Source organism: Pipistrellus kuhlii, unplaced genomic scaffold (assembly GCF_014108245.1).
Source record: "Pipistrellus kuhlii isolate mPipKuh1 unplaced genomic scaffold, mPipKuh1.p scaffold_m20_p_2, whole genome shotgun sequence".
Classification (NCBI taxonomy): domain Eukaryota; kingdom Metazoa; phylum Chordata; class Mammalia; order Chiroptera; family Vespertilionidae; genus Pipistrellus; species Pipistrellus kuhlii.
Window position 1 is genome coordinate 90,259,769 of NW_023425515.1, and position 25,900 is coordinate 90,285,668.

At 36.9% G+C, this 25,900-nt stretch overlaps 1 protein-coding gene and 1 pseudogene across 5 annotated transcripts in view; both read right to left on the reverse strand.

Moving 5' to 3' along the window:
• The window catches only part of NRIP1 (nuclear receptor interacting protein 1), a 96,425-nt gene that overhangs the window by 11,515 nt on the left and 59,010 nt on the right, over positions 1-25,900 (reverse strand). The gene's annotated exons all lie outside the window — the stretch shown is intronic.
• LOC118722641 lies at positions 12,936-13,518 on the reverse strand (annotated as a pseudogene).

Consider the following 25,900-nt stretch of genomic DNA (forward strand, 5'->3'; position numbering starts at 1 on the left):
AGCGTCAGCCTGCGGACTGAAAGGTCCCGGGTTCAGTTCCAGTCAAGGGCATGTACCTTGGTTGCGGGCACATTCCCACTGGGGGGTGTGCAGGAGGCAGCTGATCGATGATTCTCTCTCATCGATGTTTCTAACTCTCTATCCCTCTCCCTTCCTCTCTGTGAAAAATCAATAAAATATATTTTTTTAAAAAGGAAGAGAATGTGTAGTTCTTCCAATAGCTCTTCAAAAGCATTTTTCCAATATCTATCAAAATATGAAATATAATGGAAAATAATGCTTTTTAATTCTTCCTGGAATTTAAATATACACACAGATAAACACATTCTTTGAGATTGAGCACAAATCCTACTAAATTCAACTATGGTCCCTCATCCCTAAAACAGATTTAATATGCAGACACAGCACAAGATCAAGGTCACAGATCAGAAGAAAAATTGCCAACAGAACTGATGTAACAGCAGGCGTTTGATCAAAACTCCAGAGGTTTAAGTATATATACCAGACACTTTATATTTACTCACAGGGTACACTCTATTCTAAAAATGTTCTCCACCTTTAAAGATAAGATCTTCATATAATTATTGTTACAAAGCACATATTCTGCTACAAATGTTACACTGGATCACAGAATAAGAGAAGAAACTGGGAGTGTGTTTCAGAATCATGAGTTTTTATGTGTATATCTATGTGTGTGTATATATGTTTGTATATTCATTTATTTAATGGTTTGTTTGTTATAACTAATCACTGACATGTGACAATTTTGAAATCAATTTAACTTGCAGGTCGCTGAATTGACCAAACTCCCCATACCTCCAAACTTTTGTATTAGCTGAAATGGAAATTGTATACTCTTCAATATCTTGGGCCACTTCTTCCCAAATTTAACCGCTAAAAATTGACTGAACCACAAACATTTTATTATGTATCTATACTCATGTATGAGACTTTCCAAAGTATGCATATAGGAAGAAACTTTGGTCATCAACAGCAGCAATAAGAGTGATTGTTAAGGGAATATATTACTAAACCAACATAATTATCCAACAAAACTATAACTCTTGCTTCAGCTACTCAAACAAGATATTAAACTTACCTTAAATTACATTTATAAAACTAAGAATTATGTAACGAATGACTGAAGCAGTTTGATAAAAAAAATTATTTTAAATATTCATAATGCTGTTGAAGTAAATTTATAATATAAAAGCTTTTCTTGTTAACTCATGTATCACCTACTATAGCTTTCTTCATATAATTTGCAAATTATGATACATGTACATGTAAATGTTCTGAATGATCAGTTTTTCATTTTGCAAAAATGTTTTTTTCATGAATTAAATGAGTTTGAATAAAAATATCAGAACTGATATATCCTAGAAAGACTACTGGTTTCTCAATAACAAAGTAAAAAGGAAAAAAACATATAAAATTAAATACCACTGAAAATGGAATTTCTTTTACCAGGCAGAAATAGTGTTGATATAGAAAATACTAGTAATGGACACTAATTTATACATCAACTTTTGATCTCAGGATCTATGGTCATATTTCCTTTTAAAATAAATAAAATTCTTTATAAAGTATACTATTAAGGTATATTAAAGGAATCATTTATCAATTAGTAAATATGCCTTCTTTATATGCGTCTAGAAAGTGCTGCCTTGTTGTGAATGAACCATGAACTCTGACATCACTCTTGCCTATGATGGCCCAAACACAAGCTTTCTAGATTAAAGGTTTTGGTCAGTCTGTGACTGAGAATTACCACTAGAGACCCAATTCTTAGACGGATATAGTGCTACCTGTCAATATGAATTCAATAAATCAGAAAGAGGATTAATAAAGAATAAGAAAATACGCAATGTACCTGGATAATTTTGGTCTTTAAAACATTCATGGGTGACTCTAAAATACATTCTTCAAATAGAAAAATAAAATTACTGGCATACCATTAGCAGGTTATTTACTTTAAACATAAGGTTGTATTTTTATTGAAGAAATAACCACCCATATTGTCCCCAGACCTTTCTTTTGCCCCTCTGTACACATAAGCAACTGCCTGCAGTAATCATCTCAGGAACTGTAGCCAGTAACTGCCAATCTGAGACCCAGGTTTGCTGCTATCCAGGTCTCAAGGATATTTAGTTGTACAGCAGGGACCGCTTGCAAGTGGCCTTTGCCAAGGCACCTGACAGACACAGACTCAGAATAAAGGGGCTTTAGGGTAGTAATGAGGCTTTAGAAGAAGCTGGTATAAGCTGCACAAGAAAAGCAGTCTGGGTTAGGGATCTTCTGACTTTACTTATTAAATAGACACCTCCCCCCAAAAAACTTTAGCAATTAAAATCATTAAAAAAAACCTACTATCTACTATTAGCATTATTAATAAAGTTAAACATCTTAACACTGAAACATTAAATACTTTAGACTTTGAGAATCTCAATTTCTTATTATGCACATTGTTTTGTGCCTTTTGTAGGTTTGAGATAGAATGATATGTAAAATGGTAAATGTATATTATACTTCTTACTTCTGTTTAGTAGTTTGTTCAGCTCGAGTATCAACTACTTAAATTTTTATATCAACATTTCTTATTGTTTTTATATTGCTTTGTTGTTTTGTTTTTTTTACCATGCTTTTAATTGTAGCATTTATATACAATAAAGAATTTGTTTTATATTCTTGTCATTACACATGAGAATAAAAAACATAACTGGGAGAAATAATATGGTATAGAATAAGGAGTAACCTTTCTGTTTAGTGCCCCTCTACCCATTCACCACACAGCCCTATCACCATCATCATTTGAGAAAATATATCAAACTTAAAAAATACATCATATAATGTATTTCTGAATCATGTGCAAACCTCATTTGCCTAAAATCAAGCTAAAAGCATAAGGTATCTTTTTTTATTCTGTGAGCCTCAGCTGAGCATTCACAGCTACTGGGGTAGGCCTCCAAGAACTCCACAGGCCAAGGACCGCTGTTCATCTCTGGGACCCACAGTACTCAGCAGATTCTGCTATAACCTCATTAAAAATGTTTTACTTTGGTTTGTTTATGCCTGGCCCTTACCCAGAGTATAAACTCTTTAAGGGCAAGGATTATGTATTTGTCATCTTTATATCCCAGCACCTGGCAGAGATAGCACTTCCCACAGCACATGCAGCAAGTCAGCCTCCTGAAGCCACCTGAGTCTATAAAATGAGAGGTGGGGATGTCATAATTCCAAGGTATCTTAAGATTTAAAATGATATGATGTTATTTATAATGTTTCATATTTATAATGTTTCATTTTAAATTCAAGATATCTACCCCATGCTGAATATAAACAAAAAACTCACAAAGTTAAAGAATATTAAAGTATTTTATCATACACTGAAGTTCTGTGGGTTTGGAAAACATGTGTGTCTAGTATTCTGTTAGAAAATATGAATAAAATCTATTTAATAATTTTAATATTTTGTTAATTTTTTTATGATGGAGAGACATTAAGAAATGAAGTATCACATCAAAATATTTATTCCCCCAAATCATACAAATCCAACTCATTGTAATAAATAGTTATGATAAAACAGGGAAAGCCTTTATGAATTAACTTTGTATTATGTCAACCACAGTGGAGAAACTGCTTCTTTATGCCCATTTTAAAAATGCAATCACTGAAGCAAATAATGATGCCATACTAAAGAACCTGTACCCTTTACACTATGTGTGACAGATTAAATCAAGTTGGTCAAAGCTTCTTCAGATGAACTTTCTCATTTAAATGTGTATTTGTTGAAAAGCTTCAAGTATGAGATTTCACTGTGTTAGACTAAATAAAAACAATACCTTACCATAAAAAGACTCAATTAGAATATGTAAAAGTAGTAAAATTACCCTTAAAAGACTTTAAAGCTGAAAAACTAAAAACCAATTTAACAAAAAGAAACATTAGCCAAGTAACTCTTGAATATGGACTCGAGAAGAGTCAACATGTCATTGCTGTGGCCTGTCTACTTCTTATCCTGTCTGCATGTTGCTGTTAGAAGCAATATAAAAATCAAGAATGCTCACTCCTCTGATCTATGTTGAAGGAAAGTTTCAGATCGCCTCTTGCTTTGTGGTATGGCATTAAACCTAATTAATGTTTCTTAAGTCGGAGGAGATTAAGAAGTCATATGGGTCTAGAACACGTGTCAAACACAAGGCCCTCGAGCCAAATCCGTCCCGCCAGGCCTTGCAATGTGGCCTGCACCGCGCTGTCATCACTGCACTCTGCTGCGTTTCCATCACAATAACAGTTTATGACTGTTCAGTAAACCATTCGGCCCGAGATTTAGGCTGGATTTTAGATTTTGGCCCCTTCTCTGATTGAGTTCGACACCCCTAGTCTAGAAGATATCTAACTTTTATGTAGATGAATAAGATTGTGAAAACCCAGTTTTCTAAAATGTACAGTAAGACACTTTTTAATATGTATTAAAAATAAGACAAATCTTATATACAAAAAGCTATTATTTAGGTATTTGTTTAAAGATACTACATCATTCAAATCAAATCTTTGTCTACCATTACTAAAAAACATTTTTTTGGGGGGGCAGATACTGTATTTACTTGGACTAATAACTTCTTTTAAAAGCTAAACTAATATCCTAGTCTCAATAATACTGGTGGGATTGGGGGTGGGGGATGATCGAGGGCTGGGCCGGCTGGGGGGAGGGGCTGTGGGAGGTTGGTGGGGGGGCTATTCAGGGCTCTAATGGGCCACTTGGCTTTTATATATATAGATTTGTTTACTCTAGTTGTATTATTTATTTCTGGACACTTCTACTGACCATAGGCTAGCATCCAATGTGGTATCTTTTGGAATCATACGGCTATGGATTCAACTTCTGGCTCTTCCACTTATCAATTGTTTGACCTTGGGCAAGTTAACTATTCACAAAAGTTTAATTTATAAATGTGCAAAAACCAATACCTATTTCATGGAGCCATGAGGAATAAATATGACAATGCTCATATAATGCTCAGTATAGCGCCTGTACACTAAGCAGGTGCTCAACAGCTCTATCCATTACTCAAAGAACTTGTTTCATACTTGCACAGCTGCAATAGTATTAAATTCTTCCCTGTACTGGGCTAAAATGTGTCTCCTATTAGTCTGATCCCTGGTCCTTTTGGGCATACAGAAAACAAACCTAATCCTTCAGTTATTCTTCAAACCCTAGAAAGAGCTACTATATTCCACTCAGTCCCTCACCTTGTTAAGGTTTAGATAAGATAGTAAAATTCCACTGTTGACAGAAGTCTAACGAAGGCCAAATAAAGAAAACGAACTTTCCTGGATGATGATGTGTGGTGGGTGCTGCAAAGATGTAATTCTTTATAAATTCTTGACTGGAAGCAAGCTCTCTGCCACAGACTGCTGACTCTGATGGATTTCACTTGACATGAAAAAGCCCTGCTTTAATTACCCCATGCTTCCTCCTCAAATGAAGCACCAAGGTATATTTTCTTCATTTCTCCTCATGGGGTTGGTGAATATAATTATCCTCATTTACATTTTAATAAACAAGAATACTAATGTTCAGAGCAATGGAGTGATTGGTTCATTGTTCATTCACCAATGGAGTGATTGGTGAATAAGAGGCTCATCCAAAACCATATTAGGGTCTTCTCAATTCTAGGCTTTCCTCTTATAGTAAACTAGAGGCCCAGTGCACGATATTCATGCACGAGGGTGAGGGGTGTCCCTCAGCCTGGCCTGTACCCTCTCCAATCTGCTTCTTGAAATACAGGACTACTGGCTCCTAACCACTCACCTGCCTGCCTGCCTGATTGCCCCTAACCACCTCTGCCTGACTGATCGCCCGTAACTGCCTCTGTCTTGCCCCACACCCGGGACCCAGGATCCCCTCCTCTGGCTGGTTGCAGGCACCCAGGACCCAGGCTTTCCTCCCTCTGGCCGGCCACAGGCACCCAGGACCTGGGCCGACTTCGCATGGGCTGGCCTCAGCTGCAGAGGACCGGGCATGTGGCTTTGCCTGGGCCGCAGCTGCAAGTGCCAGGACCATGGGGCAGGTGGCTTGTCCTTCTCCTCGGCCACAGCCTGGATGGTCCCCATTCCTCTCTCATGAGCTCATTTGTGCCTGGCTGGTCCCTATTCCTCTCTCCCCAGTATTGAGCGTCTGAGCTGTGACAGTGTGATGACCGTTTGCATATTAGCTCTTTATTACATAGAATTATATAGGATTGCCATAGACCAGTGTTTTCCAAACTTTTAACATATGTGTACCCCTTCTATAATTTTCGTAACGCTGAGTACCCCTCGTACTCATGAGTACGTAGAATTAGGCGCAGCTAAGCAAGGTTCAGTGCATATCCCCACCAAACTCCAGTGCAACACGTATCCACCCACCCCCAAACTCTTCCTGTACCCCTGGGGGTACGTACGCGTACCACACTTTGGGAAACACTGCCATAGACTATGACAAAAGTGAATTTGGAAACATTTGATAAGGAAATGTTTTTGTAGCACTTTGAGAATTTTGGATTACTTTCTTACTTCCTAAAACCTTGTCTCTGTTGTTTTAAGTCTCCTGGTTTTGTTTGTTTGTTTGTTTGTTTTATTAGAAAGGTCACAAAGCTTAGTGGTTAAGAGAACAAAACAGTTTTTGGATTCCTGACCCTGCAATTCATCAGTGGGTGATTTGGTCAAATTTCCTATCTGTCTGAAACTCAGTTTCTTTAGCTGTAAAATAGGAATCAAATAGTATCTAGTTCACAAAGTTATTGTAGTAAATATAATGTGTGTATAAAACAGCATAACACCTGGCATTTTCCAAGTATACATTTAATGTTAAATGTGTTATTACTCGTGGATAAAGTACCAGACCAAAGGATTTTAGGATTTTTCTAAAAAAAAAAGGAAAAAGAAAAAAAAAAATCCCCTTCTCTTGCCAGTCACTTTACATGAAGTTCTTTGAGATTTGCATTTGTATCTCCATCCCTGAGAGCAAAGAGGCATTCAAAATTATCTGTTGAATGCTTTAATATATCTATATATATCCTAAACATTTAAATACTTCGGATCCGCAAAATAACTCAATAACCTAGCTATTAATTTTTTTAATTTTGTAAAACATGTTTACTTAAACCAAAGGATAATTTTATGTACAAAGGACACCTCCCTACAACTTTTTCTTAAAGCACCTGTTCCTAGTCCATAGCCACAGGGGAATGGACCAATTCTGAGAACCTGACCATAATGGACTAAATTCATTTCCTCTCTTAGGATTTGAAATTCAAAGAAACTGAAATCCTTCGTTTTTGGGCTGCTTTAATGAGGCTACATCTCACAGATAAGTATACAGAAGAGTCAGTATGTTGAAAGAATGAAGTAGTCACATACAGAGAAGCAGAGATGGGAAAGGAAAAGGGGAGAGAGAAGAGATAGCAAAGATTTGCTAAATAGTTTTCCAGTTTCAAGCAAATGCAATGCGCCCCTACCATTGGATTCCCAAAGAGCCTACTGTATGTCTCTAGTAAACACCCCTGTGCTTGAGCTTTGTTGAGTGGGCTTCTGTTCTGCGCAATTACAGCATCCTGTTTAATCCACAGTCCTAAAGACTCTATAAGTATCAACAGCCTCCTACAAAATCTACCTCATGGATCTCCAATTTTCAAATAGGGAAAGCTAATGACACAAAGAAGTCCATGGTCATACTTAGAGTTTGTAGGGGCAGAGCTGATAACAGCATTTCAGGTTTCTTATTCCCAGGAGCCTAAATTAACCAATAAACCAGCTGCCTCCCTTGATGGAACTAGAGTATGCCAATTACCCAAACTGTGTAAAAAACATTGACCAAAATAGGGGTTAATTGGACATTGGTTGTTTTAATTTCATAATCAGCTCTTTCCCTGAAATACCCTGGGAGTGAATAACATATATTTTGCAGGAATGGGAAGGAGGCCAGGACAGGCCATCTGGAGGAACATATCTTTTTGTCAAGTTATCCTTGCAGCTGTGTGAAACTTACTGATGTTGAAGAACTTCACAGTTTAATTTTATCATTTCCTCATACTGTATTAAAGTATTTATTTATTTACTTTTATTCTATTAAATTTTAAAAGATAAAATTTTATCTTCTTATTAGCCAATTTAACCTATTCTGAAATTACTTATGAACTTATAATACTCCATATGTGTGCACATGGCAGAGGAAACTGAAACTGTCTGATATTAAAAATTTCTCATATTAAAAAAAATTAATATAGACAATAGCCACTAGAAAGGAAATAAAGGCTCATTATTCTTTTCACATAAAAACAAAACAAAATATTGGTTTTCCTCTCAATCAAGGAAAAAAGGAACCATGAAAAAGCACAGGTGGCCTATTTTCTTGCCCACTCCTGACTTCTCTAACATTATAAATTTGCTAAGATGACAACAAATCTAGAGTATTAAGTTCAAGAGCACTTCCTAAGACCCCAGCTTCAGATTCACACCCATCAAGTAGGTTCAAATCATGACTCCAATCACACCATTAGCCCAAGACAATAGTCAAGAGCTGCTCTGATACTTAAGCATGCATCCCCCCTCATCATTCCTTCTCTCCTCTGCCTTGCTTCACCTCTCCTCTCTCAAATGCTGTACACACTTCTCTCTCTCTCCATCTTTTAATTCTCAAATCATAAATTAATTCTACTCATGAATCTGCTGGAATTCACAACTACAAAGGTTCCTGATGCTGATATAAAGGCCGCATGTCCTATGTTGCGAATGGTGTAAAGGGTGGATTATGAATGCTTAATGCAAGAATTAACGCTCAAGTGTAGTTCAAACTATTATAGAGTTGCCCAAGCTTTAAGATTTACAAATCTTGAGCAAGGTTGAAGACTGTGAAAATGAATAGATGGAAGAAAGTCCAGTTTAGTAGGAATGCTTTGACCTGATACACAAGCAAGGTTTTATGCCTATTAATTTGAAGAGGGTAAAGGCCCATGAAGGGAACTACAGCAGGAATCAGACAAGAAGGAATGAAATTTTAAAAGAGGGCTTCCAGTCAAGATAGCAGCTTAGGTAAACAAGGTACTCGCTGCCTGCCTCCCACAACCACATCAAAATTTACAACTTAAAGACAGAACCACCTGAAATCTAGCAGAACAGAAGTCCTACAATTAGGTAATTAAAAAAGAAGCTGTAAAAGGGGCAAAGAGGCAGGGCAGAATCAAGAAACGCGCTGGCCCCACACACACATAAGGCAGTTTAAACTCAGGAGAAATACCTTGGCTGTGGAGGTTTCCCTGAGGAGTGAGACATCCCTGCCCCACACTAGGGGCCCCAGCCCAGGGTTCCAGTGCCAGGAAGGGAGTCCTCACAACTTCTGGACGTAAAAACCAGTAGGAAGTATGGCTATCTATAGATTGCTTTGTAGCTCACGCTGGGTGACACCAGGCAGGGCAAAAGAAGCAGCTGACCTTCCACCTCCTGAGAGGCCCAGAGCCAGTGAACCTGGTGGTCAGCTTTACAACCCTATCACTTCCATGAGTGACACACTTACGAGGTGGACTCAGTGAACACCAAAGGCCCACTGAAGCAAGTCCTGCTGCTGCATAGGTTGGCTCTTACACAGCAGCTCTTATACTGTAGTCACAGTTGAATCTTGCAACTGATTGGCCTGGAGGGTTAATCCCTCCTAGTGATGCGAACATAAACCAAGGCTCACCTACAACAGGAGAGTGCACACAGTTCACAAAGGAGTGCACAAAGGCTGAGCCACTGGGCCCTACAAGACACATACTAAACAAGGCCATTCTACCAATTCCAGGAAACATAGCAGATCTACCTAATACATAGAAACAAATACAGGGAAGCATTCAAAATGCAAACACAATCAAATATGTCACAAATAAAAGAACAGGAGAAATCTCCAGAAATAGAACTAAATGAAATGAAAGCAAGCAAACTACTAGATATAGAGTTCAAAACAATGTTAAAAAGATGCTCAAAGAAAGGGTATTTCTTAGATCACATGATCTCACACATCTAGAGGAAATGATGAACAACATAGACTTATGAACAAAAACAGACCCAGAGAAAGAGAAGCACCGAACAGACTTTCAAACTTCAGAGAGAAAGTAGGGGAGGGTGGGGCTAAAGGGAAGAGATCAACCAAAGGACTTGTGTGCATGCATATGGATCTGGCCAGTGGCCATGGACAAGGGGGGAGGAGGGGGGCGGGGAGTTGAGGGCATATGTAGGAAGGGGTTTGGGATGGGATTGGGGAAATGAGGACAATTATGTGATACCATAATCAATAAAAAACAAAAAATTTAAAAAAAAAATCAATGAAATATATGAAAAAAAAAGATGCTCAAAGAACTTAGTGAGAACTTCAAGAAACTTAGTGAGAACATCAACAACAACAAAGGCCAACCAGAAATGAGTGATACACTAACTGAAATAAAGAATAATTTGTAGAAGATCAACAGTAGACTAGAGGATGCCAAGAATCAAATCAAGAATTTTGAATATAAGAATGCAAAACACACCCAATCCGAATAGCAAAAAAGAAGAAAAAATAATAATCCAAAAAATGAAGATAACTTTGTAAGCAGCCTCTTTGATAACTTTAATTGTACCAAAATGTGCATCATGAGGATGCCAGAAGTAGAAAAGGAGTAAGAAATTGAACTTATTTGAAAAAACTAATGACAGAAAATTTCCCTTACTTGGTGAAAGAAAGACATAAAAATCCAGAAAGCAGAGTACCAAAAAAGATTAACCCAAAGAGGCGCACACCAAGACACATCATAATTAAAATGCCAAAGGGACCCTAGCCAGTTTTGCTCAGTGAGCGTCAGCCTGCAGACTGAAGGGTCCCAGGTTCGATTCCAGTCAAGGGCATGCAGGAGGTAGCTGATCATTTGAGTCTCTCATCATTGATGTTTCTACCTTTCTCTCTGAAACCAATCCTATCTAATAAAAAAGTAATATACAAATTGACTGTACCTAGGCTACATCCACAAGCCATGTCCACCAGCCAATCAGATGATTTCTTTTTTTATTTTTATTTTTTATTTTATTGAGTTTTTATAGAGAGGAAAGGAGAGGAATAGAGAGCTAGAAACATTGATGAAAAAGGAACATCGACCAGCTGCCTCCTGCACAACCCCCACTGGGTTGTGCCCGCAACCAAGGTACATGCCCTTGACCGGAATCAAACCTGGGACCCTTCAGTCCGCAGGCTGACACTCTATCCACTGAGCCAAACCAGTTTCGGCTGTCAGCTGATTTCTAAACAGAAACTTTGCAGGCCAGAAAGGAGGGGCAAAAAATATTCAAAGTGATAAAAAGCAAGGACCTACAATAAAGACTACCCAGAAAAGTTATTATTTAGAATTGAAAGCCAGAGAAAGAACTTCAGACAAGAAAAAGCTAAAAGAATTCATCACCACCAAACTGGAATTACATGAAATGTTAAAGGGTCTTTTTTAAGAAGGAAAAAAAAAGGTAAAAAACATATAAACAATACAATGGCAATACACATCTATCAACAATTGAATCTAGAAATCAAAATAAATGAACAAGTAGAACAGAAATAGACTCATAGATACAGAGAACATTTGGATGGTTGCCTGATGGGAAAGGGGTGGGAGGATGGGTAAAAAGGTGAAGAGATTTAGAAGTATGAATTAGTAGTTATAGTCACGGGGGTGTAAAGTACAGCATGGGGAATATAGACAATAAAATTCTAGTAACTATACATGTGGTCAGAAGGGTATATTTTTTTTGGATGATAACTTAAGTTACATAATGTCTAATCACTGGAGTGTACATCTGAAACTAATATAATATTGTATGTCAACTGCAATTGTAAAAATAAAAAGTAATGATAAAAAAATTTCAGGGAGACTTGGGTATTCAAGCTATATGTGTAAATAATTATGAAAAACGCATTTCCTAGCACAAAGGATGGATGGGTTATACTGAAGTTGGCAAGCAAATAAAGACCAAATAGTTCTTGCTCAGAGGGCTAGATAGCAAAATATTAGATCAGAAGATTTTGGTTCCACTACCTCTACCATCTCTAGCAAAATATGCCCCTAATTCCTAGGCAAATGGGATCTAACAGTGAGCAGCATCACACTATTACAATGCTTACAAAGTTCATTAGTGAAGCTGAGTGCGCTACCTTGGGTCAGTTAAGGCCAGGTTATACCTAAGATCTCCAAGTGCTTCTCTTGTTTCCTTTGCTGCTGTAAACTATTTGGTTTCTATCTGTCTCCAATTCTTCTGAAATAAACTATGGCAGCTCCTGATTCTAGATTATAGCCTTGGCCCAAAATGTTTTGATAATTATTGTCCAAAGGAAGGAGTAAGGAGTAACAATCAGTGCATGGTGCAATAAGTAATAAGACAAAAGAGGCACAAGATTGCCCTGCTACAGTTCTACAACTGCGTCTCTCTCAAATCCTTTCCAACTATCACATAAAATGCCTCTTTTATTAAGAGGACCTGGGTGGCATCAACAGCAGTAAGATGATTAACCTACCCATGTGGACCAACTCCTGGAACTCTTGGACTATGAGATATATTGAAGAAAGAAAAAAGTGACCATTATCTCTTTGTGCCTCAATTCACATTTAAAAGCAGAAGGTTCAATGTGAGCTATTGTAATTCCCCAGGCTCTAATTATTTTAGCTTCTTATTTTAAAGTCCTTTAAAAAAAAATAGATTTTATTGATTTTTTACAGAGAGGAAGGGAGAGGGATAGAGAGCCAGGAACATCGATGAGAAAGAAACATCGACCAGCTGCCTCCTACACCACCCCACCAAAGATGTGCCCGCAAAAAAGGTACATGCCCTTGCCTGGAATCGAACCCGGGACCCTTCAATCTGCAGGCTGACGCTCTATCCTGAGCCAAATCAGTTTTGGCCCCAAACCTTTTTAATAACATGATAGGATTTAGGGTTAGTTTTTGTAGCCACGGCTGGCCCAGCGCCCTCTTGCACCTCAAACTTCTGGCCTTACGATGGCACATAGGTTTGGTGTGGCTGGGGGTCTCCTGGGGTCTTGCTGAAATGCCTGTACACCTCTCGGCCCATGCGAGGACAGTGCCACAGCCCTTGGGGGAGTCCAGAGCCAGCTGGTCGAAGGTGAGAATCTCCCCCCCCAGCCTTGAGGATACGACTCCAGTCCCGGCTGCTCACACGAAAGGCACACACCTTCAGTTCGGGCACCTCCTGGATTCTCACGTCATAAGTTATGGTCCCTACAACCAGGGCGGTTCTGCCCTCCCAACCAGGAAGCTTTATCCTCCGGATCATCCGGGAAAGGGACAGAGGCGGCCAGTTGGTGCGACTCATAAACACCCTCTTAGCACCACTGGCTGAAAGTGGAGCTGGTCCCTGGGCCAGGAGCCTGCATGGCTTGACCAACAGCCTGAGGTAGATGTCCTGGCTCTTGGGCTCCTTGCACGGAACCTTTCGGTCTTTGTCCTAGCAGATGTCGACTCCCATAATGGTGCCTTCTGCTCCACCAAAAGGAAAGAGAGAGCCTTTAATGTCCTTCTGGAGAATTTTCTTAAGTGCAGCTAAGCCTAATCATTGTTTTCTATCTCTTCTTGATCTTTCAGGACTGATGCTCCTTTCTGGGGGTAAGAATGTATTCTCACTCTAGATGAAATAAAATGCTTGTTTTCCATCTTCCTTTTTATCTCAAAAGGGAGACTTTTTATAAGTGTTACTCCAATTTTTTGCAGTTAAAAATATCATGGATATCAAAAGGAAATAAAAATATAGTTCATCTCTTAACAACATGGGTTTGAAATGCATGCATCCACTTACAGGCAGTTTTTTTTTTTTTTTTTTTTTTTTAACTAAATATTAGTGTGGACCCTCTGCATCCTGGGGTTTTGCATCTGCAGATTCAAATCACTGAGGATCAAAAACAGTATTTTTGATCCCTGGAATTCACAGATGCAGAGGGCTGACTATGCCTTGTTCTATGTTATTTTATAAAAGGGATGTAAGCATCTATAGATTTTGGTATATGCAGGGATTAAGGGAAATAAATCCCTCATAGATACTGAGGAACTATAGATACATTTTTGAACAGTTAAAGTTATATTCAGTTTTCAACAACATGGGGGTACCCCTAACCCTCACAATGCTCAAGGGTCAACTATTACCTGCACAAATGATACCACAATTTTGAAAAGTGAATAGAATAAATTAATACACTCTTCCAAGAGAAAGAAGAAATCAGAGAAAACATAGTGCTCATTATTCTATTTACTTTTTCCACAACATCCTTACAGTCCACATAGGTGACAAAGATGTGACAAAGTACTCCCAGTATTAAAGTGAAAGAATACTAAAAATTCTGTCTGTTTACAGTTGAGATGGTAAAAAGCCTCATCCAGGATTAAAAAGTCTTTTATGTAAGATTTTTTTTTTTCTTTTTCTCCACTTCTCTGGTCAATGTTTTCTATTCTGAATATGTTGTCACAGTATCTAAAGGAAATCAGCTATTTGAGGAGGAAAAAAAAAAAATATATATATATATATATATATATATATATATATATATATGGAGAAAAGAGAGGGAGAGAATCATTGATTGGCTGCCTCCTACCCTATCCTCCCTCCCTCAGAGGGTACTGAGCCCAAAACCTGAAATAAATTATGATTGCTCCTGATTCTAGATTACAGCATGCAACCTGGGCATGTGCCCTGACCGAGAATCTAACCATGATCGCCTGGTTCTTAGATAGATGTTTAACCACTGACTTACACTGGCCGGAGAGAATTCAGCCAATTTTGGAAATAAATTACAGAGTCAAGGATATCACTTAAACAATTTAACCTACAAATTCAGCTTGAGTGAGTTTCATGGTTTATAGATGCATTTGTAGAAATAGTTGATAAGTTTCTATGATCCATTTATATAAAAATACCATTCAAATTTCAAAATAAAAAACTTAGCATTTCTCAGAAGTCTTAACTGTAAACATGGACTTACTAAAACATAATTATCAAAGTTGATTTTCCATGTGTCTGCCCCATTCTGAAAAATCTATGTACACTACAGAGATATTCTCAGAAGAGTAACACAAATGGAAGGACAAAACTTGAATATACTAAAAATCTTAAAATGCATTAAGCAAAGCCCCCAAATTTGACAACATTTTTGTTAGTAGCATAAAAACTATGAAGCAGTTTTGTCTAACAATCAAATGGAAGAAGACAATTATATACTCAAACTTGCATACTAAAACAAAACTAAGTAAATATACTTTGAGTCTCTAATTTTAGCTATATAATCAAAAGGGCCATCAGATACTATTCAAATTTTATTAATAAAATTATGAATACGAAGGGATAATGAATAAGCCTTCCTACATCTGTTCAATAATCAGTTTTTAGTTATTAAAAAAAAAAATCCAGCAGAATAAAACACTTTTTCTGCAGAGGGCTATCTATGAATTTTGCAGTGTCAAGTGCTTACACATCTGTTGGTGGTGATGAGCCTGGGACAAAAGATGATTGGTGAAGTATCCAAATAAAACCTACAGAGAAGATTAAAAATGGCAGTGGAATAAGTGGATGCTGCATAGACATGCTTCCAGGACCAAAATGGAACAATTAAAATACCAAAAACAAACAAACATCCTAAATAATCAACTGAAGATGAGCTGGAAAGAACCCTGATAACCAAGGATGAAAACTGGGAACCCCATAGAGTCTGACAGGAAGTGTGGAGGTGTGAAAAGGCTGGCTGTGCTCACAGCTGAAGTTCCGCAGAGATATCTCTCAGCTCTGGGGGATTGCCACAGAGAACTCTAGGGTCTAAAACCCTAAATGGGGCACTACAGCAGAGAACACCAGACTGACAAAGGTTACCACATAACATCTGGCTGTGAAAGCAGCAGGACTGCTATCAGTCAAGAAGGGAGAGTTGGAAATGCAGGCACCCTCTAAAAGAGTCAACACACAAAATTTCATTTGCGCTATTCACCTTGGACGGGAGCTGTGAGAGCAGAGGCAAGAGTTGGGGGGTCTGGGATGGGAGTTCAGAAATTAGACACCTGTTTCCAGTGCCTAGTCATTCCTTCAGACTGCAGAGGGCATCTTCATCTGGTAGACTTTTGCTATCAAGTTGGTTTTTGCCTAGGGGGAAGACGTGTTTTATTCTGCTGGATTTTTTTTTTTAATAACTAAAAACTAAACCCCACCTTATTGAAAAACACAGTGCTCCACTCAGTGGAGTTTCTGAGGCCAATTAAGAGACTGAGAATAACAATTAGCCTCCAGGAAAAAGCAATTGCCCACCCTGTTGGAAAACCTATTGCCTCACCAGCCTACACAAGACTGAATCTATCAGTCTGCAGGTAAAAGCAGTTTCTAGAGGCTTTGAGTCTTTAACTGATCTGATTAGTCAGAACAGCATGTGAAGAAAAGAAACAGCATTTGACACTATTCTGCACTAGAAATTGTGAGCTTAGCAGGTCTATTATGCAGTCACAAACCAAAACAGGCAGCCAAAATGGGAAGCCAAAAAAAAAAAAAAAAAACCCAACCCCAAATGAAAGAAAAAAGATAAGATAAATGAAATGGAGATAAGAAATTTACTCAGAATAATGATAGCAAAGAAGCTCAACAGCATGAGAAAAGATATAACAACTATGAAGAATGACAGAACACTAATGAAGAACACAGCTGAAGGAATACACAGCAGATTAGGGGAAGTGAAGAATCATATCAGTGAATTAGAAGAGTGGATAGAAAAAAATCATACAATCACAATTCCAAAAAGGAAAAATAATTAAAAAAAAAACAGGAGCAAAGCTTAAGTAATCTATGGGACAACATGAAAGGTAACAATAATCACATAATAGGAGAGCCAGAAGTAGAAGAAAGTGCGCAACGAGTAGAGAATGTGTTTGAAGAAATGATGGCAAAAAATTCCCAGAACTTGGTGAAGGAAAAAGTCACATAAGTATAGGGGCATAGAGAGTCTCAAGCAAAAAGAACCCAAATAGGCCCATGCCCAGACACATCAAAATTAAAATGCCAAAAATTAAGACAAATAAAGAATCTTAAAGGCAGCAAGAGAAAGGAGCCCCAATAACTCTACATACCATAAGTGAATGGCATAAAGCATTCAAGGCAATGGGAAGCAAGGATATGAAACCAAAATTATTATACCCAGTAATTTTAAAATAAATGGTGCAAAAGAAAAGTCTAAAGGAGTTTATCACTACCAAACCAGGAATGTAAGAAATGCTAAAGGGCCTGCTGTAATAAGAAGAAATAGAGAAACACAGGCATACAGAATTAAAATGGCAATAAATAAGTACCTATAAATAATATCCTTAAATGTAAATGGATTAAATGTTACATTAAAAAAACATAGGGCCGAAGCCGGTTTGGCTCAGTGGTAGAGCGTCGGTCTGCGGACTGAAAGGTCCCAGGTTCGATTCCGGTCAAGGGCATGTACATTGGTTGCGGGCACATCCCCAGTAGGGGGTGTGCAAGAGGCAACTGGTCGATGTTTCTCTCTCATCGACATTTCTAGCTCTCTATCTCTCTCCCTTCCTCTCTGTAAAAAAATCAATAAAATATATTAAAAAAAAAAAAAAAACATAGGGAAGTTGAATGAATATAAAAACATGACACAAATAAATACTGTCCACAAGAGACCCACCTCAGAACAAACGATTCACACAGGATGAGAGTAAAGAAATGCAAAATTTTTTTCCATGCAAATGGAAAAGAAAAAAAAAACTGGGATAGTAATACTCAAATCTGACAAAATAGACTTCAAAATAAAGGCAATCACAAGAGATAAGGAAAGTAACTACATAATACTAAAGGACTTGATCCAACATGAGGATATAACCTTAGTAAACATATATGTACCCAATACAGGAGCACCTAAATATATACATAAAAAACCTTCTAGAGGACTTAAAGGGAGAGATCGGTAATACAGTCATAGTAGGGCATTTTAACAACCCACTAACTTCACTGGATAGATCTTCCAAACAAAAAATTAACAAGGAAACAGTGACTCTAAAGGACACACTAGAATCAGATGGATTTAGTTGACATTTTTAGAAAATTACAACTCAAAGCTTCAGAATATACATTCTTTTCATGTGCACATGTGTCATTCACAGAGATAGACCACATGTTAGGATAGAAAAAAGGCTCTACAAGTTCAAGAATATTGAAACTTTATCAAGCATCTACTCAGAACACAATAGAATGAAATTAGAAGTCAACTAAAGTAAAAACATCCCAAAACATTTAAACACATGGAGGTTAAATAGTATGTTATTAAACAATGAATGGGATATCAATGAGAACAAAAAAAGAAGTAAAAAGCATTTTGGAAACAAATGGAAATGAACACACACCAACCCAAAATCTGGGACACAGCAAAAGCAGTCCTGAGAGGGCAGTTATAACACTACAGGCATACTCAAAAAACAAGAAAATTAATAATAAACTATTTAGCCCTACAAATTAAGAATTAGAAAGAGTACAACAAGAAAAGTCCAGAGGAAGCAGAAGGAAAGATACAATAAAGATGGGAGCAGAAATAAATGACAGAGAGTAAAAAATAACAAACAAAAAAAAGTCAATGAACCAAGAGCTGGTTCATTGAAAAGAAACACAAGATTGATGAACTTTAGTCAGACTCTTGAAGAAAAAAAAGAGAGGAACTAAATAAATAATGTCAAAAACAAAAGCGGTGAAGTAACAATGATACCACAGAAATACAAAGGATTGTAAGAAAATACTACGAACAACTATATGCCAACAAGCTGGAAAATGTGAATGAAATGGACAAATTCAATCTCTCAAATCTGAATCAGGAAGAATTAGAAAACCTGAATAGGTCAATAACAACTGATGAAATTGAAACAGTAATAAAAAAAAAAAAAACCTCCTAGCAAACAAAAGCCCTGGTCCGAATGGCTTCACAGGAGTGTTTTACCAAACATTCAAAGAACAGCTATTCCCCACAAACTATTCCAAAAAATCCAAGAGATAGGAACACTTCCAAGCTCTTTGTATGAGACCAGCAATATCCAAATTCCAAAAAACAGATAAAGACACTAAAAAGAAAGAAAATTATAGGCCAATATCCCTGATGAATACAGATGCTAAAATCCTTAACAAAATATTAGCAAATCGGATCCAGCAATATATTAAATAGGTTACACACCATAATCAAGTGGGATTTATTCCAGGGATGCAAGGCTGTTACAATATTCAAAAATCAATAATTGCGATAAATCACATTAACAAATTGAAAGACAAAAATCACATAATCATATCAATAGAAATAGAAAAAGAATTTTACCAAATCCAACCCCCTTTTTTAGTAAGAACTCTCAGCAAAGGTGGAATAGAGGGATCATATCTCAACATAATAAAGGCCATATATGACAAACCTACAAGGATCATCATATACAATAGGCAAAAGTTAAAACCATTTCCCCTAAGAACAAGAGAGGGATGTCTGCTTTAATCATTCTTTTTCAACATAGTACTGGATTGTACAGCAATCAGACAAGAAAAAGAAATAAAAGGAATCCAAATTGGAAAGGAGTTGTAAAATGCTCATTCTTTGTAGATGACACAATGTAAATAGAAAACCCTAAAGACTTCTCCAAAAAACTTAGATTTAATAAATGAATTTTGCAATATAGCAGGATACAAAATCAACACCCAAAAATTGATGGCTCTTTTGTACACCAATAGTGAATTCTCAGAAAGAGAAACTAAACGAACAACCCAATTTACTATTGCAACAACAAAAAAATTAAAATACTTAGAAATAAATTTAAGCAAGGAGGAAAAAGACTTGTACTCAGAAAACTACAGAATGTAAACCAGTTAACTGCCATGCATCTAAAACGGAAATGTTGCTTGTGTCTACAGACACTTAGGGTGTAAAAGAGGTAAATGAAGAGATAAACAAGTGGAAAAATATTCCATGTTCATGGATTGGTAGAATTAACATCATTAAAATGTCCATACTACCCAAAGCAATCTATAAATCCAATGCAATCCCTATAAAATACCGATGGCATATTTCACAGATTTAGAACAAATACTCCAGAAATTATATGGAACCAAAAAAGAGCCCAAATAGCCACAGAATCTTGAGAAAGAAGCACAAAGTTGGAGGAATAACAATACCAGATATCAAATTATCCTACAAAGCCACTGTATTCAAAGCAGCCTGGTAATGGCATAGGAACAGGCATATAATATAGATCAATGGAACAGAACAGAGGTCCAAGATATTAACCCAAGCCATTATGCTCAATTAATATTTGACAAAGAAAATAGAGCATACAATGCAGTCAAGACAATCTCTTCAATAAATGATGTTGGGAAAACTAGACAGATACCTGCAAAAAATGATACTAGACTACAAACTTAAACAACACACAAGAATGAAGTCAAAATGGATAAAATGTAGTCATGAAACCATAAAAAATCCTAGAAGAAACTATAGGATTATAAAATCTCAGACATCTCACATAGCAGTAAGTTTACAGATACATTTCCTAGAACAAAGGAAACTAAGGAGAAAATAAACAAATGGGACTACATCAAAATAAAAGGTTATGCACAGTAGAAGAAAACACCATCAAAATGAAAAGCTAGCCCACCCTATGGGAGAACAAATTAGTCAATGATATATGTGATAAAGGTTTAATATCCAAAATATACAAAGAATTCATACAACTTAAAAAAAAAAAAAAAAAAAAAAAAAAAGACAAACAATCCAAGTAAAAAATGGGGCAAAGCACCTAAATAGATACTTCTCCAAATTGGACATGCCAAAAAATGCCCAGTGTCTTATCATTAGAGAGATGTAAATTAAAACAACAAGGAGGTATCACCTCGCACCTATCAACAAATCAACAAATGACAAGTGCTGGTGAGGATGTGGAGAAAAGGGAAACCTTAGTACACTGCTGGTGGGAATGCAGACTGGTGCAGCCATTATGGACAACAGTATGGAGTTTCCTCTAAAAATTAAATATGGAACTGCCATTTGACCTAGTGATCCCACTTCTAGGAATATAGTCTAAGAAACCCAAAATACCAATCAGAAGGAATGTATACACCTCTATGTTTATAAAAAGCCAAGGGTTATGATTACTCCAATTTTATATAAATTAAACAGTAGTACCACAAACAGTTTCTGAGACCAAAAAAACCCCAAACAACAACAACAAAAAAACCAACACACAAAACAAATAAGTCTAAATTACCTTCATGCAAACAAATCCTATATAATAAAAGCCTAATATGCTAAATATCTGGTGGTCCATTCAACCAAAGCACAATATGCTAAGGCTGCTCAACCACTCGCTATGACATGTACTAACCACCAGGGGAGAGATGGTCCAACATGTTAGCTTGCTGCTGGGGTCTGGCTGATAGGGATTGAGTGAGATGAGCCAGACACGCCCTGGAGCCCTTCTGTGGTCTCTCTCTGGCTGGCCAACCTCCCACATCCCTCTCCAGCTCTGATCATGATTGGCCTGGCCTGTGCTTTCTCGTAATCTGGGCTGAGAACTCCCCCAACAAGTGCACAAATTTTATGCACTGGCTTCTAGTATACTACATAAAAGGACCCATTAGATATGAGGAAATCACAACATACAATCCCAAATGGTAGCTATATAGGCTGGCCTGATCTGCAATGTCAATAGCTTCCATCAAATCATCAAATAATTACTTGAACCACAAAATATATATTTTTTAATATATTTTATTTTATTTTTTTTAAGAGAGAAAAAGAGAGAATAGAGAGTTAGAAACATCGATGAGAGAGAATCATCAATCAGCTGCCTCTTGCACACCCCCTACTGGGGATGTGCCCACAACCAACGTACATGCCCTTGACTGGAATCGAACCTGGACCTTCCAGTCCGCAGGCCAACGTTCTATCCACTGAGCCAAACAGGTTTCGGCAGAACCCCAAAATATTAACAAATGTTGCAGGTTTTTAAGATTCTTGAAAATCTTTAAAACTATAAATGATTTAATATTACTACTATTTCCACATGTTCTAGTGCTCTGGGAGGCTGGTAAATTTACAATATTTTGTAAGAATTTTAATATTCCATAAACATGGAGGAAAAAGAATTCTTATACATGTAAACCTAAACCAATGCCTGTAATAGCTAAAGAAATTACATCAAATAAGACTTAGAAACTCAATGATGAGTGCAGTGATGACTTTTTATATAACACTGACAACTGTTGTGATAACTGGTTTTGCTGTGTGTGTGTGTGTGTGTGTGTGTGCGCGCGCACGTTTTTCTACTGTACTAGTTTCCTAATTGACCCCCTCCCACTACATTCTCCAAACTGTAGCCAATACTCTTTGTAAAAGGTAAATCCTTTCAGCTGAAAACCCATAATAGATTCCTATTTCCCTTAAAATAAAGTCTGAATTACTCTCTGTGAGCAAGGCCTAGCATAATCTGGCTGCAGTAAATGTAAACAATCTTATTTTAAGTCATTTAGTCCCTTGCTCGTTACACTACTCAGGTAGTCCAACAGAAACATAATGAGAGCTACAAATATAATTTTAAAACTTTTAGCAGTGATATATTTTTTTTAAAAAATAGATTATTTTGAATGTATTTTATTTAACCCAATATATTTCATCCAAAATATTAGAGTATCAATATAAAGTCAATACAAAATTCTTAAAATATTTTCATGCTTTTTGTCATACATACTAAATCTTCTAAGTTGGTGTGTATTTTTCACTTAGAGCACATCTCAATTCAGATAAACCACATGTGGCTCCAGGCTGCAGTGCTGGTTTCCACAGCAAAGCTCTTTACATCCTGCCAGCCTACATAAGCTTGGTTCCCTCTTCCTGGAAGGCTCTTTGGCTGCACCTTTGCCTCCTCCTCAACTCAGCTTAAATATCACCTCCTAATGGCCTTTGTAAATGAGTCTATTTCCATTTTTCCCCTCTAGCAGAGTACTACCTAAAAGATAACAGTTGTTTTACGACTTATTTTTATTTTATTTTTTACTTTTTAAATATATTTTTTATTGACTTCAGAGAGAAAGCGAGTGGGAGAGATAGAAACATCAATGATGAGAATCAATGATTGGCTGCCTCCTGTACACCCCCTACTAGGGATCAAGCCTGCAACCTGGACATGTTCTCTTGCCTGGAATCAAAGCAGAGGCCCTCAGTCCACAGGTTGACTGACGCTTTATTCACTAAGCCAAACCAGCTGGGTTCATTCTATAATTTTTTTGCTGTATTTTCCAACTTTTTTTTTTTTTAATATATATTTGTATTGACTTCAGAGAAGAAGGGAGAGGGAGAAACAGAAATATCAATGATGAGAGAGAATCATTGATAGATTACCTCCTGCAGGCTCTACTCCAGGGATCGAGCCTGCAACCCAGGCATGTGCCCAGACCAGGAACAGAACCATGACCTTCTGGTTCATAGGTCAATGCTCAACCACTGAGCAATGCAGCTGGGCCCTTGGTTTTGTGTTTGTTTGTTTTTAATTCTTGTTTATTGCCTATCTTCCACCACTACACTGTAATTATTGCTCTACTTTAGTTTTATTCTGTTTGCCACAGCCATGTTTGAGACACTGAATTTTTGGTGAGTAAATGAATGTCTATACATATTCTTAGTTTCTCTCTGATCACTTAATTCTATACACAATATTGAAAAGCAACTGGAAACATAGAAAATATATATACAATTATTTAAATTTATCATGTAAGCCAAGTAAAGATGCTTACAGGTTATAAGTTTAGGAGTTTCATCTTATTTTATAAAGATCAAAAGAAATAAGCACTTCATTTAAAATTACAAGTACTATATAGAAAAAAAGTAAAACTTTATTTAAACTCAGGTCAAATTATAAAGCATTTATAATATTTTTTTCTGTGCCTTCCAGAGAAAACTGTTAAGTGCTGTTTATCTGGCATTCACATTTGTAAACTCAGATCACCTCAGTCTTCTAAAGATCTACAGAAGCCTGTAATTGCTAAGCATTTCTGGAAACTGAGTAGCACTTGAAAAATGCTAATTTGTTTTTAGCTAATATTTACAGTAAACAAATTTAACTTATCTGCTCTCACTTCTCATTTTTCATTATTTACTATAATTCTTAAGTGAGATCAATGATTCACAGGCATTTTACATTGGAAAGATTGTCACTGAAAATTAAACTCAGTTTTATATTATTTTTTTGTTAATCCTTACCAAAGAATATTTTTCCATTGATTTTTTGAGAAAGAGGAAAAGAGAGGGAGAGACAGAGAGAGAAACATCAATTTGAGAGAGACACATAAACTAGTTGCTTCTGGCATGTGCCCAACCAGGGCAGGGATTGAGCCGGAAACCAAGGTACATGGCCTTGACCACAATCTAACCCAGGACCCTTCAGTTCAGAGGCCAATGTTCTATCCACCGAGCCAAACTGGCTAGAGCACACAGTTCTACAGTTCTTGATACATATTTTAATAAAGTCAATACAAATAAAATCATATAACTGATCAAGACTAAGTATGAAGTTTTGAGGAGGAAGCATATTAATAAATATACAGACTATTTTTTTAAGGGGTTTAATCCTTGGTTGGGGTAGTACAGGAGGCAACAGATCAATGTTTCTCTCTCTCTCTCTCTCTCTCTCTCTCTCTCTCTCTCTCTCTCTCTCTCTCTCTCTCTCTTTCTCTCTCTCTCAGTATCAATAAAAACATTTCCTTGGGTGAGATTAAAAAAAAGGAGGAATTAGAGTTGCATACAGCTTAATTTTGAAATTCCTAACAACTCTACTACATTACATTACAGTTATTAGTAGTGGTGTAAAGAATACATCTGCATATGGCATGGCTGTCTCATATTCACACAAACAAATAATTGTCAGATATATCTAAAGACAATATACACGTGTCTTCTTATTTAATATTCTTAATAACTTAAATTGGCAGATACTATAATTCCGGGGGAAAAAGAAAAGAAAAAAAGACACAGTATAATTCAGTTTTTGAAAATGAGCAAACTGAGGCTTCAAGAGATTAAATATATGCCTGCAAACTTTGCTCTGCCCAACTGTTGAACCAAAGAGCTAGGTGTGAAGATTCTTCCTCATCCTCACCTCTGCAGATAATCGCAGGGAAAGGCTTAAACAGTTTACTGCTCAAAATAAACTTAATTTTTAGCATGAGCTAACCAAGCCACACCTTTTCTGCCCACTAGTTTTCCATTGCCTCCATATTTGGTCAATTTGGTTTCCAGACAACTTCTCTGCTGGAAATAAAACCTAATGGATCCCAGCCCAGCTGGATGGAGGTAAGTCTAGTCTTACCAGACAATGATTTTTACATGGGACTTCTCAATCTTTAACTTGGATACCCACTGCCATTTATTGCTGGAACCTCTCTGCAAACCACAGCTCCACCCCCTGGAGTTTAATCTTTCCACTAACAGTCTGAATTATAATATTTCTTGCATTTTGCAATTCAGTATTTAATTATGCCTGAAGAAGGCCATGCCTGACTAATATCTCTCCATGTTAGTCCCTATCCAGCAAGGGTATCAGTTGGCTATCCCCCTTCTCTGCTCAGCTGTGTCTACACTATTAAAGAAAACACTACCATAAACTATTAGATATCAATAGTCTATAGTGTATTTATTTGTGTACTTTTCACAAGTTACTCTTTCGTAGACACTATAATTTTATATAAAGTTTTTTCTTAGCTTTTATTATCTATTTTAATGATACCCAATATTTTATTATTCTTTCTAGTATAAAAATACACTGGACCCACATGCATTGGAAGCAATCCACAATAATATGTGTGTATA